The following is a 14,680-nucleotide window of genomic DNA, read 5'->3' as shown; positions in this document are numbered from 1 at the left end:
GTGGCCGCCCTGTCTGCCAGCCCGCCCGTTTCTCTCCTTCCCTCGCCTCCTGTCTGGCTCCCCTCTGCCCTCCCCCTCTGGGCCTCAGCCTCATGCTGTTTTAATGAGGGCCCGGCCTCCGGTGCACCCAGCTCAGCAGCAGCGCATTTAATTAATAATCTTCCGGCGCGAGCGCTGCCACTTGGTCCCCTGCTAATTGGAGGAGGCTGGTTAAGCTGGAGACAAATGACCCTTTGCTGGGGCATCTCTGTCCGGGGCCCTGTAGGCCCAGGCTGCCCAGAAGTGGCCAGGGAACATCCTCCCGGCTGGCAGGGATTCGGACCTGTGCCTGGTGCTATGCCGGCTTCATGCTGGTCCTGGGTGAGCGCCCCCTGCCATGGCAGAGAGCCTCAGTCTGGGTTTCTAGAACCTTCCTCTGCCCCGTGGATGCTGCATCTGCCCCTCACTGTGCTCCAGCCCCCCTCACACCCCTGCAGGGGCTCCCAGGCCAGATGGCCATGTCCCTCCCAAACTTGAGTCCAGGCAGTGCCCACAGTGGGGTGTCTGTGACCCCAGCACAGTAGGTGACAGCAGCAGGGTAGGAGACCTACCCAGAGGGTGCTGACAGCATAAGGGGCCTCCCCTAGATGTGACTGCACAGCCTCCTTCCTTCAAAAGGACTCTGTGGGTGTGTGGATGTGAGCATGTGTGTGGGTACATGTTGGGTGCATGTGTGCTGCTCTGTGTGGTGAGGGCACAGCTGCCAGGCACCCACAGACAAATGGGGACCCTCCCTGTCTTGCTTTTGGCTGAAGGGGAACAGAGAGCCAGACAGGAGGGCATGGGGAGCCCCTCTCCCTGTCTAGCATCCTTGGATGTCCTGGGTGTCTGGAAGCACCAGCAAGGCCGGAGTCCAGGGGAACTGGTCAGCCAGTGGGAGAGCTGTTTGGAGCACTGGGCAAGGGGGCATGGGTACAAGTAAAAGGGACAAGCAGATGGCAGGGTGCTCTGGGGGGCCCTGGGGTACATAGCTCAGCCCATCTGTGTGGGTGTTGTGCACAGGCTGCACTAGGTGTGCTGCCTTGCTTTTTGATTTACTTTTTGTTTCATTCAGTTAGTTTTGCAGAGCCTGGGACTTGAATGTATGCAATTTCACTGCAGGCTGCCATTTTATTTGGAGAGACAGAGACACAGAGAGAAACAGAAAGAGGGAGAGATACCTCAGGACTGGAGCTTCCCCCAGTGCCCTGGCACCTCCCATGAGGTGTCTGGGTTGAACACGGGCTATGGGCATAGCAAAGCATATACTCTAACTAGTGAGATAGCTCTCCGGTCTCTGTTTATTTGTTGTACTTGCTTTTATAGGAAAACTATAGTTTCATGGCATTTGTGTAACTAGTATCAGGAAGTAAGTGAAGTCCTCTCATGATTCCTGGGTTGGGTGAAGGAGCTGAATGCTGGTGGCATCCCTGGTGAGTCCCTGGGTCCCAGGCTGAGAGTCCCCTGGGAGTGCATTCAGCCCTGAGCCCTTCGGTCCCCCACAGTCCCCCACAGTCCCCCTCAGTCCCTCCACAGTCCCTCAGGGCTGACAAGCTCTGGGGAGTGTGGGATGTGGGCTCCTGCTCTCCATCCATTAGGTGGATGGGGCTCCTGAGGCCTCGCCTCTGGGCAGCAGGGGACAGTGAGGCCTGAAAGGACACAAGCTCAGCCTATCTGAGTTCCCTGGACCCTCCTCCCCCTGGGCACCAACCTGTTGTTCTCTCTCTACCGGAAGCTGCCCCGTGGTACTCTGGGGTCTCCTCACTCCTTCCCTGCTGTGCCGGTGACAGAAATTGGGGTCAGAAATGCCACACAGTGGGCCAGCCCTTCGTGTGACACTGTCAGGGCAGTAGCTGCTCTGCCAGCTGAGTCGGTCTCTGGGGACAGGGCGGTCACAGCCAGGGTCCAAGCATGGGCTTCAGGAGACCCCAGGAGGGATGAGACCCTGGGAAAGTTGGGGGCCAGGCTGCGGCAGCAGAAGGCTCCAGGGACCCCCAGGTGGGCTTGGGGAAGAGCTGGCTGAGGAGGGGGTGGCCTGGGGGTCCCAGCGCTCAGAGCCTGAGCTTTCTTGTCCTTGGTGTTGGTAAGAAGCAGCTGGAGTTTTTCCTTCTTAGTTTTTTCCTTCCATTTTTCTCCTTTCTCTCCCCTTCTTTCTCCTCCTCCCTTTATTCCTCTGTCCTGGAGCAGCCTAAACCCAGCTCCTGACCCCTGAGAAAGAGGAGTGATCTATGTGTGTGACATGCCCACCTTGGTCTGAACCCCAGTCCTCATGGTGGGACAGCCGGATCCCTCCCCAAATGTCCTCCATGTGCTGTCCCACTGCCCCCGAGGCCTCTTCTGCTCTGGTGAGACCTCCGCTACTGTCCACCTGGAGGGATGCAGCTGTTGCCTACAGCCAGGGCTGCCACCCACACCCCAGGGATGGGAAGCCCCCACGGTGGGGATTCCCATTCTTGTTTTGAAGTCTTTGCAAATCTGACTTCCTGGCCTTCAGAGCTCTTGTCTGTAATTTGGTGTGCCCTCTTGGCCCTGAACCTGCAGTTGTCCTCAACTCTCCTCTCCTCTCCTCTCCTCTCCTCTCCTCTCCTCTCCTCTCCTCTCCTCTCCTCTCCTCTCCTCTCCTCTCCTCTCCTCTCCTCTCCTCTCCTCTCCCCTCCCCTCTTCTCCTCTCCTCTCCTCTCCCCTCCCCTCTTCTCCTCTCCTCTCCTCTCCTCTCCTCTCCTCTCCTCTCCTCTCCTCTCCTCTCCTCTCCTCTCTTCTTCTCTCTTTTCTTCTTCTTTCACAGAGACAGAGGGGCAGAGAGAGAATGAGAGACCACAGCACCATAGCTTCCTTCCGTGTAGTGGGGGCTGGGCTGGAACCTGGGTCATGCACACTGCAAAGCAGTGCACTCTCCAGGTGATATTCTGCTGGCCCCATGGGGTGTCTTCTTAGCTGTGTGTGTCTTGATCTGCTCTGTGTGAGTCCGAGGAAGGTGAAACCTTCTATCTCTTTCTGGGTGATTCCTGGCCTTTGTCACAGGAGTATTTCTTCTCTGCCCTCCCTGCCTGTTTCCAGCTTCCTCCTCCACACCCAGCGCCCCTCCTCTGTTCTTGCTCTCTCTCCAGACCCCAAAACGCCCAGCCAGGAGCTGTGAGCCAGCAGCCCCACTATCTTGGAAGGCTGCGACTGGGTCCCTGAGACTGCCTGCTTGTCTCCAGGGCTGAGGGCTGATGGCATGTTTGTTGTACCCCCGAGTGTGGGCCTCTTTCCTGGCACATGTGGGGTTCAGATGTGCAGTCTTTCCCGGGGCTGTGTCTATGGTGGGGAGAGCTCATACTCCAGTCAGGAGGTGGGGCCGTGGGGTCTCCCTGGCTCCCCTCTACCATGAGTCCGCTGGCCCCACTCCTGGCTCATCAGGATATAAAACAAATGCTCATTCAGGACAGCACGCCCCCCAACACTAGTGCAGCTGCCCCAGGACCCTGGCATGACCCTCTCATGGTCACCTGGTCTCAGCATGTTCCAGAAGGTGGGGTCTTGTCCAGTGTCCTCTGGGCCTGTCTTAGGAGGCAGTCAGTACCAGCTAGAGACTCCAATGGGTGCCCCAGGAGAAATAAAGGGGGGCATGTGGGACAGGGGTATGAGACATGATTGGGGAGTGGACAGACTGACCCTTAGGGACAAAGGTGGAGGGAGGAGGGTGGGAACACCCTGCAGGCTTGGGGTTGGGGGAGGGCTCATGGCTGGTTGCCACCAGTTTCTGGGGAGAGGAGGATTAGGGTGAAGGGGGTAGGGGTTCCCCTTTGGATGGGCTGCGCTCTGGGTGGTCCCTCACACAGAGTGGGGTTGAGTGTCCCTGGGGGGTGGGGGTCAGCCAGTGCAGGGGAGGGACTGGATGCTACAGGGTGGTCATAAGGCTGATATCTCGGGGGCAATTCCCCAGAGCTGGGGACAATCCTGGCCAGGGTGGCCCAAGTGGGCTCTGCCTTGCTTTCATACCTGCACAATGGGGGCAGGTCCAGTGGGTGCATTTACACCAATGGGGGCGCGTAGCTGGGGGCATGGGGACGAAAGGCAACGGGCTTGTGAGCCCAGGGGCCCGGTTCCTGGCTCCAAGTGAAGCCTGGTGGATTTTCTACTCTTGTTTCAAAAAGAAAGGGGGGGGAGCTGCGTGTTACAGCCATGAGGGTGGGGGGCTCTCCCTGCCCGCTCTCTACTCCCTGTACCTCCTCCCCTGTGCTCACTTAGCTCAGCACTGGCACCCGCCCAGCTCTGAGGGAGACGTGGCAGCCGGGACGCTGAGGACCAGCCAAGTCCCAGATGGCTGGCGAGAGGTGCTTCCCGAGAGCAGAGCGAGACCAGGACGGATAGCCCTTGGGGAGGGGACAGGAAGGGCTGGGAGCCCAGGAAACACCATCCCAGGCCCTGGCTGCACCCCCTTGCAAGCCTACAGGTGAGCAAAGGAGCAGGGGACTTGGAGGTGCTTGCCTAGGGTGTGTGTATAGGCAGTGAGTGGGAGAGACCCCTTCAGGACAGCCTGCTGGGGACAGGGACAGCTCTTGCCAGGTCCCCCTCTGACTCTGTGAGTGTGAGGAGGTCTGGAAGTGAGTGTGTATGTGTTTGAGCACAAACATGTATCCACACTGTGAGTGTGTGTGCATGGGCATGTGAACACAGGCGGGGGTGTGCATGGGTGTGTGTGTGAGAGAGAGAGAGGGCACAAGTGTGTGCATGTGGGTGTGAGTTTAAGTAAGAGTGCACTTTGGAATGTGCTCTTGTGTGCATGTGGGTGTGATGCCTGAGTGAGCATGTGTGTGCTTGTGAATGAGTGTGGGACTGAATGTGCGTGTATGTATGTGTGTGTGTGTGCGCGCACACACGATGCTGAGTGTGTGAGAGCACGTGTGGATGTGTGTGTGGCTGGCAGACATGTGTGTGTGCAGTGTTAACTAAGCCCGAGTGTGAATGTGAGAGGTCATGAGCTTATGTGACTGCACAAGAGTGTGGTGAATGTGCGTGTGACTGTGTGTGTGGACGTGCACACATGTCTGTGTGTGGAAGAGCGTGTCTGTGACTGTTGCTTGCCCTTGTGTGAACACATATATGGAAACATGTGTGAGCGGGTGTGTGTGTGCCTGCGCACCACCTGTGAGTCAGAGCCTGCATCTGCTTTCCTCCCAGGGTGCCCCCCTGGTGAGGGAGCCTCCATTGAACCATTAGTGTTGCCCCCTGTGCACATCTGTGTGCACCAGGCTTCTCCAGTCTGCTGACTTCCAGGAAGGGTGAGGAGGCAGCTTACCGACAGCCTCTGCTCAGCCCGCTCGCCCGGACTAGCTCTGTGAACTTCCAGACCAGCTCACTTCCAGACCATGTGGCTGATGTTGCCTGTCCCCACCGACTCACAGCTGAGACAACAGGACTGTGTTCCCACCAAAGTGTGAGGCCAGCAGGGCTGCTTCCCCTCTGAGCTTGGAGGCGAGAGTTCCTTCCTGGCTTCTCCCATCCCCAGCGCTGCCAGCATCCCTGGGCTTGTGGGCACATCACCCAGTCTCAGCTCAGCTTCTTCCCTGGCCATCTAATCACCCGTTGCCTCCTCCCTTGTCTGAAACAGTGCGTGATCCCAGTAATCCAGGATGACCATGCCCTCACGATCCTTCTGTTCGCATCTACGAAATTCTCTTTCCTCCTCTTCATCCTTCCCCTCCTCCTCTTCCTTCTCCTCTTCCTGTCCCCCCTCCCCCCAATACAAAGACCATTTACAAGTTCCAGAGTTCCAAGGATTTAGACTAGGACATGTCTTTAGAGACCATCTTTTAGCCAACCACACTCCTGGACCTTATTATTTTATAAAGATTTGTTTCCTTAAGAGAGAGACACCAGAGCATCCTCTACCCTCATGGTTCTGATGGACATGTGAACTCTTAAGATCTTGCACTCAGCTTGGTGATTATGATGAATATTGCTGGAAACTGGATCACAGGGTAGATCACACATACACTGTGGCCCAGGCCTTAGCAGGCATGAACCTCCCTGAGAGCTGATCCCAGCATGGGAGCTGTTCAGCAGGTGTGGGCTGAGACTGGGATACTGCACTGCCAGCAAGCCCCAGATGAGGTTTGGGGTTCAGGGAGGCTGAGAGGGCGTGTGTGTGTGTGTGTGTGTGTGTGTGTGCATGCGCACACGCGTGTATGCTCTGGAAGGCTCAGGGATGTCATTTAGGGAGAATTTATTCTGTGACTATAGTTGAAAAAGATTCCTCCCAAATATTTGCCTGGAACAGAGCAGGGAGGTCTGTGTAGGGGGTGGTGGTCACCTCAAGGGAGACCCTGGGGACCCTCTCCACCACCTGTACCCCTGCTCAGGGACCGAGGCTGTGCTCACTTCTAGCTGGAGGGCGACCTCTCCACTTGGCATTTCCAGGGCAGTCCCCTGGCACCACTGGCTCTGCCGATCCACGAGACAGCCATTTGTCAGATGGTCCCGGGACCTCCTGACACATCCTCAGGGTGCTCCCACCCTGAAGACAGCCATGTCAGATGGCTCCCCTGTCTCCCTCCACCCTGCCTACCAGCAGTCAGAAGAAGGTGCAAACGCAGAAGGGAGGAAGAGCCAGCATTCCCTGTGCAAACACTTGCTTTACACCTGTCCTCCCATGACCTTGATCTGGGACCATGACCTTGAGAAGGAAGCCCCAAGCTGTCCCACTGTGTGGAAGGGGGACTCTGAGCATTTGTGAGGGGAGGGCCCTGACTGGGAGCTTTGGGGCCTGCAAGGAAACCACCACCCTCCTGAGCCCATCTGCTTGGATGACAGACAGCGACCCAATAAAGAACCCAATTCCCAGGAAATGGTGTCACGACAGAAAATAGAATGGGAGGCCGTGACGGCAGCCAGGGCCTTGGCAGCCAAGCTCTTCCTGAGAAGGAGACCTTTGGATCCAGATCTTGACTTCCAGGTGGCTGAAACAGCAGGTGCAAAGGCCCTGGGGCAGGGAAGGAGCTGAAGTGTTCCAAGGATGGTAAGAAGGTCTCCGTGGCTGGAAGTGAGAGAGGAGGAGGAGGCGGGTGGTGGGATGGGGGACAGGGGGACATGGTGACAGATCTGAGCTGTTTCGGAGTCTGCAGGGCAGCTGCATTCAAATGGAGGCCAGCAGACAGGGCTGACCTGAATCCTAGTCAGGGTGCAGCCTCTGGGGTGGGAGGGTCCTGCAAAGTTGGGTGCCTGGGGCAGGCTTCTCATGAGCTGCCAGCTTCTTGTGGGCAGAGTTTCCACTGTGCTGCCCAGATCACCCACCCCCAGAGGACTGCCCCCACCCAGGGATCAGCTGGCGTGGAGCCCCACCATGTCTGTGCCCCCAAGTGAGGTGGGGAGCTGCAGGGGGGAGGCCTGGGGTGCAGGGAACAGCATGGGCATCCAACGTTTTTGCCCCATGTTGGGCTGATCTTGGGGTTCCCCACACTTGGTTGTCCCAGCCCCTCAAGGGTACAGGCTCCATGGTGGAAGCTAACAGGGTCCTGGTCTTCCTGGGTCAACCCCCCAAAAACTAACCCCATCCCTGCGGGCTCCTCTCCTAGCATGCTGCCCGGACCTCTGTGTCCTGGGTCCCTGGACAAGCGCTGCTTTCCGAGGCCTTTTCTGAGCTCCCCTAGCCATCCTGCTCCCCCACTCCCCCCAAACCCCCACACCTGCCAGCCAGAGCATTTGGGACAATGGATGGTCTCCTGGTGTTGGATCAGGCCAGACTCATCTGCTGGGGTTTGGTGCTCAGTGGCTGACATGCATGTGCAAGCGAGTGTGTGCCCTGACAGTGTATGCATGCATGTATTTGGATGGTGTGTGTGTGTGTGTGCTCATGCGTCTGGTGCACCTGTGCGTGTGCCATGTCATCTGCATGCACTGTGAGTATGTGTGAGTGTGCATTTGGTGCACGCCTCCAGAACTTTGTGTAAGGGTGTATGTGTGTGTGTGTGTTCTGCTGACATACGTGTGTTTGCCACCCTCCTCCCTCCGATCTCAGCTGTAGGCAGGCTGGGAGCCCCAGCTGGACATCTACCTGCCGCTTGAAGACTCAAGCTTTATGCTAGTCCCCTCTGCCCTTTATACTGTGTTGTGAAAATGGCCACCAGTTCAAATTCCTTTGACTTTTCACAGTTTTTTAAAAAATATTTTATTTATTTATTATTGGACAGAGACACAGAGAAATTGAGAGGGGGAGGAGATAGAGTGGGAAAGAGACAGAGAGACACCCGCAGCCCTGCTTCACCACTTGTGAAGCTTTCCCCCTGCAGGTGGGGACCAGGAGCTTGAACCTGGGTCTTTGCACACTATAATGTGAGAGCTTAACCAGGTGCACTACTGCCTGGCCCCTAACTTTTCACAGTTTTTATTGTGTTTTTGCCACCAGGATTATTTTCTGGGGCTTCTTGCCTACTGCTCTTCCTTCCTTCCTTCCTTCCTTCCTTCCTTCCTTCCTTCCTTCCTTCCTTCCGACAGAGACAGGGAGGAAGAAAGAGACAGACAACACCACTGAAGCTTCCTTTATTAATGCAATGGGGCTCATGCATGGCAAAGTGACACACTATTACAAGTGAACTACTCTGCTGGTTTCTCTTTTTCTTTTAGATGGAGGGTGAGAGACAGGGTGTGAGAGACAGAGAGAGAAAGAGAGATACCACAGCACTGTTCTACCCTTGAGATTTTTTCTAGGCAGGTCCTCTCATGAGGTGATTGGGGAATCGAATCCTGCTCCTTGAGCATGGGAAAGTGTTGTCTTCCAGCTCCCAACTTTTCATGTTTGTGTGTATATGTATTATTTTTTGAATATTTGTTTTTTAAAATATTTTAGTTATTTATTCATGAGAAAGGTAGGAGGAGAGAGAAAGAACCAGATATCACTCTGGTACATGTGTTGCCAGGGATTGAACACAAGACCTCATGCTTGAGAGTCCAGTGCTTTATCTACTGCGCCACCTCCTGGACCACTGTTTTTTATTTTTTAATTAAATTTATTTATTTGTTTGGATAGAGACAGCCAGAAATTGAGAGGGAAGGGGGTGATAGAGAGGAAGAGAGACAGAGAGATACCTGCAGCACTGCTTCACCATTTGCAAAGCTTTCCATCCAGAGGTGGGGACCAGAGGCTCGAGCCTGGGCCCTTGTGCATTGTAATGTGCACACAACCAGATGCGCCACCACCTGGCTCCTTGAATGATCTTTGTATACATATATCCTTGTTCATATTCTTTTAATCAGAATAATCTTAAGACTATAGACTAAATTATGGAGAATCCATCTTCACTCAGTTGAGTTTTTCAGTTTATGAAGGTGGTATTCTCTTCAACTGTCATTTTTTGGTCAGCATTATGTAACTTTCAATATACAGACTTTCTGCATATATACTTTTTAAATTCACTGCTACATGTTTTGTTTTTCTTAAGCTTTGAAAATGGCTTGCATTGGTGTGTATGTCTAAGAGTCCACTGCTAGAATGTGGGAATACGATTTGATTGATTGTGCTTTGATGTGGTATCATGTCGCTTTTTCCAAACTTGTTGATTGTTTCAAGAAGTTCCTTTTACGGCTTCCTTGGAGATAATCACTCTGCCCAGGGTTGTAACTATTGGAACTGTTGTAACCATTCTGGTCTGTGTGCCCTATGTTTATGTTTCTTATCTTATGAGCCATCTGGAATCCCCATAGGTACAATTTGAATAGCCGTGCTCACTTTGGTGGCACAGACACTAAAGTTGGCACCACACAGAGAAGCTTAGCGGGGTCTGAGCACAAGGATGACACACAATGCCTGAAGTACTGCACATTAAACACACACACACACACACACACACACACACACACACCAGTGATAAACAGGAGGAACAGTGATGAACTGACGTAGCCCGTGTGCATTTTAGGCACATGGTCCACACCCAAACATTTGTGAAATACACCGTCAAAGGGCTACTGGCTGGCCTCCACCACCCAGCCCCTCCTGTCCCTCCTATCCCACCCCATCCCCTGTGGTTACCCCCATTCTCTTGTGAGAATCTAAGGGTCGGCTTGCCTTCTGTTTCGTTTTTGGATGAGAATATTTTCTATCCTTGGTGGAAAACACTCTTTCTTTTTTTCCTTTTCTGGATACTGTGTTAGCGCTCAGTCTTTGAAGCTGCTCCTTATCAGGATGGGGATGTTCCTTTCTATAGCAGGTCACAGAGAGCTCTGCATTTCCCTTCCCATCAGTGCTCTGAGGCTTCTCTGGTCTCCTGGCGTCTCCCATGTGGCTCCATGCAGGGGCTACTTCCTCGACAGCCTGTGTTTGCTGCCTTGCCTTTCTCAGGCTGCTTCGGAATCAAGCCATACGCTCAAGGACTTTTAAATAGCATCATCATGTTTATTTGGATCTCAGCTTCCAAGCACATTTTTGAGCACGCACATCATTCCCCCAAGCCAGCTGTGTCAGAGGGATTTGTCCTAAGTTTGAGAAACGTTTGCTTAAGCCCGCTGTGCTGAGGACCTGGGGACAGAAAAGAAGGTGACCAGCAGACAGACCATAGCAGGGGAAGAGGACAAAAGACAAGCCCAGAGGGCACTGCTGAGGCTGAAGTGAAAAAGGAAGGCAGCACATGTGAAGTGATCCACTGATGAAAAGTTACATATGTGTCACAAGATGGAAAATAGTTCTCAAAACATCCATTATTTGCAGGCATGTTTACCCTTACATTAATTTATTTTGGAATGTTTTCTAAATATTTTATTTTTGGATAAAGACAGAGATATTTAGAGGGAAGAGGAAACAAGAGAGGGAGAGAGAAAGAGAGACACCTGCAGACCTGCTTCACAGCTTGTGAAACATCCCCCTGTAGGTGGGGGCTGGGGGCTTGAACCCTGGTCCTTGAGTATTGTAATATGCTGTACCAGGTACATCACTATCTGGCCACAATTTATTTGCTGAGTGTATAAGATAAGTGCTCATTTTAAATAAACAAACAAAAAAATCAAACAGTGGAGAAAAATATCAAGAAGAAAAAAAACAACCCCCTAAAATCTTCCCATTTTCAGATAGTCATGGTAGTGGGCAGAAAATGTCCCCTGCCAGGGGCCAAGTAGGGGTGCAGCTGGTTGAGCGTACACACGACCATGTGTAAGGACCCATGGGTGAGCCCCTGCTATCCACCTACAGGGAGGAAGCTTCAGGGTTGGTGAAGTCAGGACTGCAGGTGTCTCTGTTTCTCTCCCTTGCTCCCTTAGTCTTCCCCTCTTAACTTCTCTCTGTTCTATCAAATGAAGAAAAATAATAAATAAAATAAATATATAATAAATAAAATAATAAATAATAAATAAATGCACCACTGGGAGTGGTGGATTTGTCATGCAGGCACCAAGCCCCTAAAGAAAAGAAAATGCCCCCTCCCAAGATTTTATGACCACACCCTCTGACCTGCTAGTGACAAGAAGAAATGAGGTTGCTGATCACTGACACTGAGAAATAAACTAGAGAACCTCCAGTGCCCGGGTGTAATCACTAGGCAAAGAAGTGTAATCACTTCTTCAAAGTGGAAGAGGGGGACGAACAGGAGGACAACCAGAGAGTGATGTGAGGACGCCGTTGCTGGCCATGCAGCTGGACCCCCCCATGGTCTCTAGAAGCCGGAAAGTCAAGGAAACTGACTCTCACCTGCAGCTTCCAGAACAGAGGAAGCACTGATGACACCGTGATGCCAGCTCAGTGAGGCTTCTAGAACTATCGAACAATAGAAACAGTACGTTTACATGACTTTGTTCTAGCAGTCTCAGAAGTGCAATGAGCTGCCTGCTTGTATTTTGAGGACCATTTTCTATCTTGTTAGATAGGTGCTTTTTTGTGTGTGTGTGCACTCATGTCATCTAAATCATTAAAAATGTATTTATTTATTTATTTATTTATTTATTTATGTCTCCAGGGTTATTGCTGGGTCTTGGTGCCTGCACTACAAATCCACTGCTCCTGGAGGCCTCCCCCCCCATTTTTGTTGCCCTTGTTGTTGTTGTTATTCTTTTTTATTTTTCAATTTTTTAAAATTTTATTTATAAAATGGAAATATTGACAAGACTATAGGATAAGAGGGGTACATTTCCACACAATTCCCATCCCCCGGAACTCCATATCCAATCCCCTCCATCGATAGCTTCCCTATTCTTTATGCCTCTGGGAGTTTGGACCCAGGGTCATTATGGGGTGTCTGGCTTCTGTAATCATTTCCCCGCTGAACATGGGTGTCGGTAGGTTGATCTATACTCCCAGTCTTTCTCTCTCTTTCCCTAGTGGGGCAGGAATCTGAGGAGGCAGGGCTCCAGAACACATGGTGGGGTCGTCTGCCCAGCGAAGTCAGGCTAGCAACATTTTAGCATCTGGAACCTCTTTCTTCCTCATGTGTTTTGCAGATGCACTTTTAGGTCTTCCTCTTCCTCGTCTGATATAATCTGAATGGCTGTTACTTCAAGACCTCTTTCTGTTTTCTAAATCCTTATTTACTGCAGGATTTATCTTCTCTTGCCTAACTCTCTCTGTTCACCTCCTCTTGGCCTCTTGCTTGTTTTCTGTTGGTCTCACTCAGGGCAGGATTTGGTGGCCATCTTCACTTTCTGGGCCTGAGTTGCAGACATGCTCCTCTCTGGTGGCGGTGGCAGCAGTGGCAGCGGCAGCAGTGGTGGCAGCGGCAGATCTTCCCCTTGCACTTCAGCTGCTTGACCTTCGCCTGCAGCCATTGTTGTTATTCTTATAGTTGTCATTGCTTCTGTTGTTTTTGGATAGGGTAGAGAGAAATAGAGAGAGAAGGGGAAGACAGAGGGGGGAGAGAAAGATAGACACCTACAGACCTGCTTCACCACCTGTGAAGTGACCCCCCCCCCCCACAGCCGAGGGCTCAAACTAGGATTCTTACACGTCTTTGCGCTTCATGCTATGTGCGTTTAGCCCCGGTACCACTCAGGCCCGTTTTATTTATTCTTCATGAGAGAAATACAGAGAGACCAGAGCACTGTTTATCTCTGGCATAAGGTGGTGCTAGGGATTGAACTTGGGACCTGAGACCCTCAGGCATATATGTCACTTGCATAACCATTATGCTGTTTCTCTAGTCCACCTATACTGTTTTTATGGTTTACTTTTCATTCTTAGTCTCATGCCTACCTTCTTGAGTTGCATGCCTGTGCCACTTATTTTCACTCCGTTCTGTAATTGCAGAGCTTGAAGGCTCTGAATTTGTCTCTGGAGGCAGCTTTGTCCCCACTCACAAGATTTGATACTCTGAATTCTTATTGCCATCATAAATTTGTCTTTTAGATTCTGACAACCTGGGATTGACTTGGGGGGACAGTTTCAAAATTTCCTGAGTGGTTTAGTTTTAGGTGAATTCTTAGGACAACTCAAACGTTGTCAGACCCTGACACTGAGTTTTTTTCGGGTCTCCTTCACACATTCAGGGGCATACCAGATGCTGTTCCCTGCAAAGATCAGTCTCCTCTGCCTCTGTCCCAACCCCTCAAACATTTCTAGAAGATTCTGGTTGTATATTAGTTTGAAGCACCTGTCTGCCTCCTCCTACCTGGTGTGTATTCTGGACATCTTTCTGCTGCCAGCCAGTTCCCCAGACTCTGTGGAGTTTCCTGCACCTTCCACAATGTCCAGATTCTGGAGGAGCTGGGTGCCATGGAAACGAGGCTGGGCAGGCCTGGTCCAGGATAACCACTGAGCTGTGAGCATGGAGGATCATAGGTGCATAGAGCCTGGGGGACTTTCTGAACTTGCTTTTTCTCTCCCAGTGTTTGTTCAGCTTTGTAAATGTTAGGTGGACCTTTGAAGGGAACACATGTTCTCTGTTGCAGATCCAATGCTGACGGAACCAGCAGCCTCGGGTGCCATGGAAACCAAGGGTGCCAGGAGAGAGGAGGGCACCAAGGTCCCCGTTAGCCTTGGGGGGGGGGCAGCTGTGGGTATTGGGGGAAGCCCGCTGGGGAGGGTGGGAGTGAGGGGAGGAGGTTTGGGTGCTGGGTGTAGGGGAAAACAGAACTAGGCCGACAGCTCCAGGGACGGGACTGAGCCCAAAGGAGCCTGGAAGGTGACCGGAGCTAGGAAAGGGGACAAGGATGCAGTGAGATTCTGGAACGAGTCTGGTGGTGGGGTAGTGTGCATGAGTTTAGTTCAAGGGAGGGGTCCCTTTTTTCTGAGATTAAAGAAGAGGGGTAAGGGGGTCTCTTCACCAGAGATTTCATCAGTTGTTGAAGGGGGACAGCTGGGCTTTCATGATAATTCCAGAGCCTCAGAGAAGGGGCTCTGGAGGGAGGCTCCTAGGAGACTGTCTAGACTCAGAGAATCTGTGCTGGGGTGTGAGGGGGGCACAGTCAGGGGAAGGGCATGGGAGGGCAATTTCTACAGAGGTGGGGGATCTCCCAGACAGAGGGTGGGCAGGAGAGGGCCTAGGTAGACTGTGACTGTGCTGAGGGAGGAGGTGAGGGTAGGGGGCTGGTGGAAGAGTCGGGGACTGATGCTTGTAAATGCTCCCCCAATTAATTGTCTAGTCTGTCTGTCTGTCCATCCACCAGTCCTCTCTGATTTTGGGATTAGAACACATAGGCCTCTTGGCCCTCTGCTTCTTCTTTTTTAAAATTTCTTTATTGGGGAATTAATGTTTTATATTCAACAGTA

At 52.4% G+C, this 14,680-nt stretch overlaps 1 protein-coding gene and 1 non-coding gene across 3 annotated transcripts in view; both read left to right on the top strand.

Annotated features, from left to right (window-relative positions):
• Positions 1-14,680, top strand: part of ADAMTS2 (ADAM metallopeptidase with thrombospondin type 1 motif 2) — a 150,957-nt gene that overhangs the window by 21,215 nt on the left and 115,062 nt on the right. The gene's annotated exons all lie outside the window — the stretch shown is intronic.
• Positions 9,717-9,822, top strand: LOC132540580 (U6 spliceosomal RNA). Its single transcript, XR_009551778.1, has one exon. It is a non-coding gene; the product is annotated as a U6 spliceosomal RNA (small nuclear RNA).

This window comes from Erinaceus europaeus, chromosome 9 (assembly GCF_950295315.1).
Source record: "Erinaceus europaeus chromosome 9, mEriEur2.1, whole genome shotgun sequence".
NCBI classification, from domain to species: Eukaryota; Metazoa; Chordata; class Mammalia; order Eulipotyphla; family Erinaceidae; genus Erinaceus; species Erinaceus europaeus.
The sequence above is the reverse complement of the archived record's forward strand: the minus strand, read 5'-3'. Positions and strand labels throughout refer to the sequence as shown.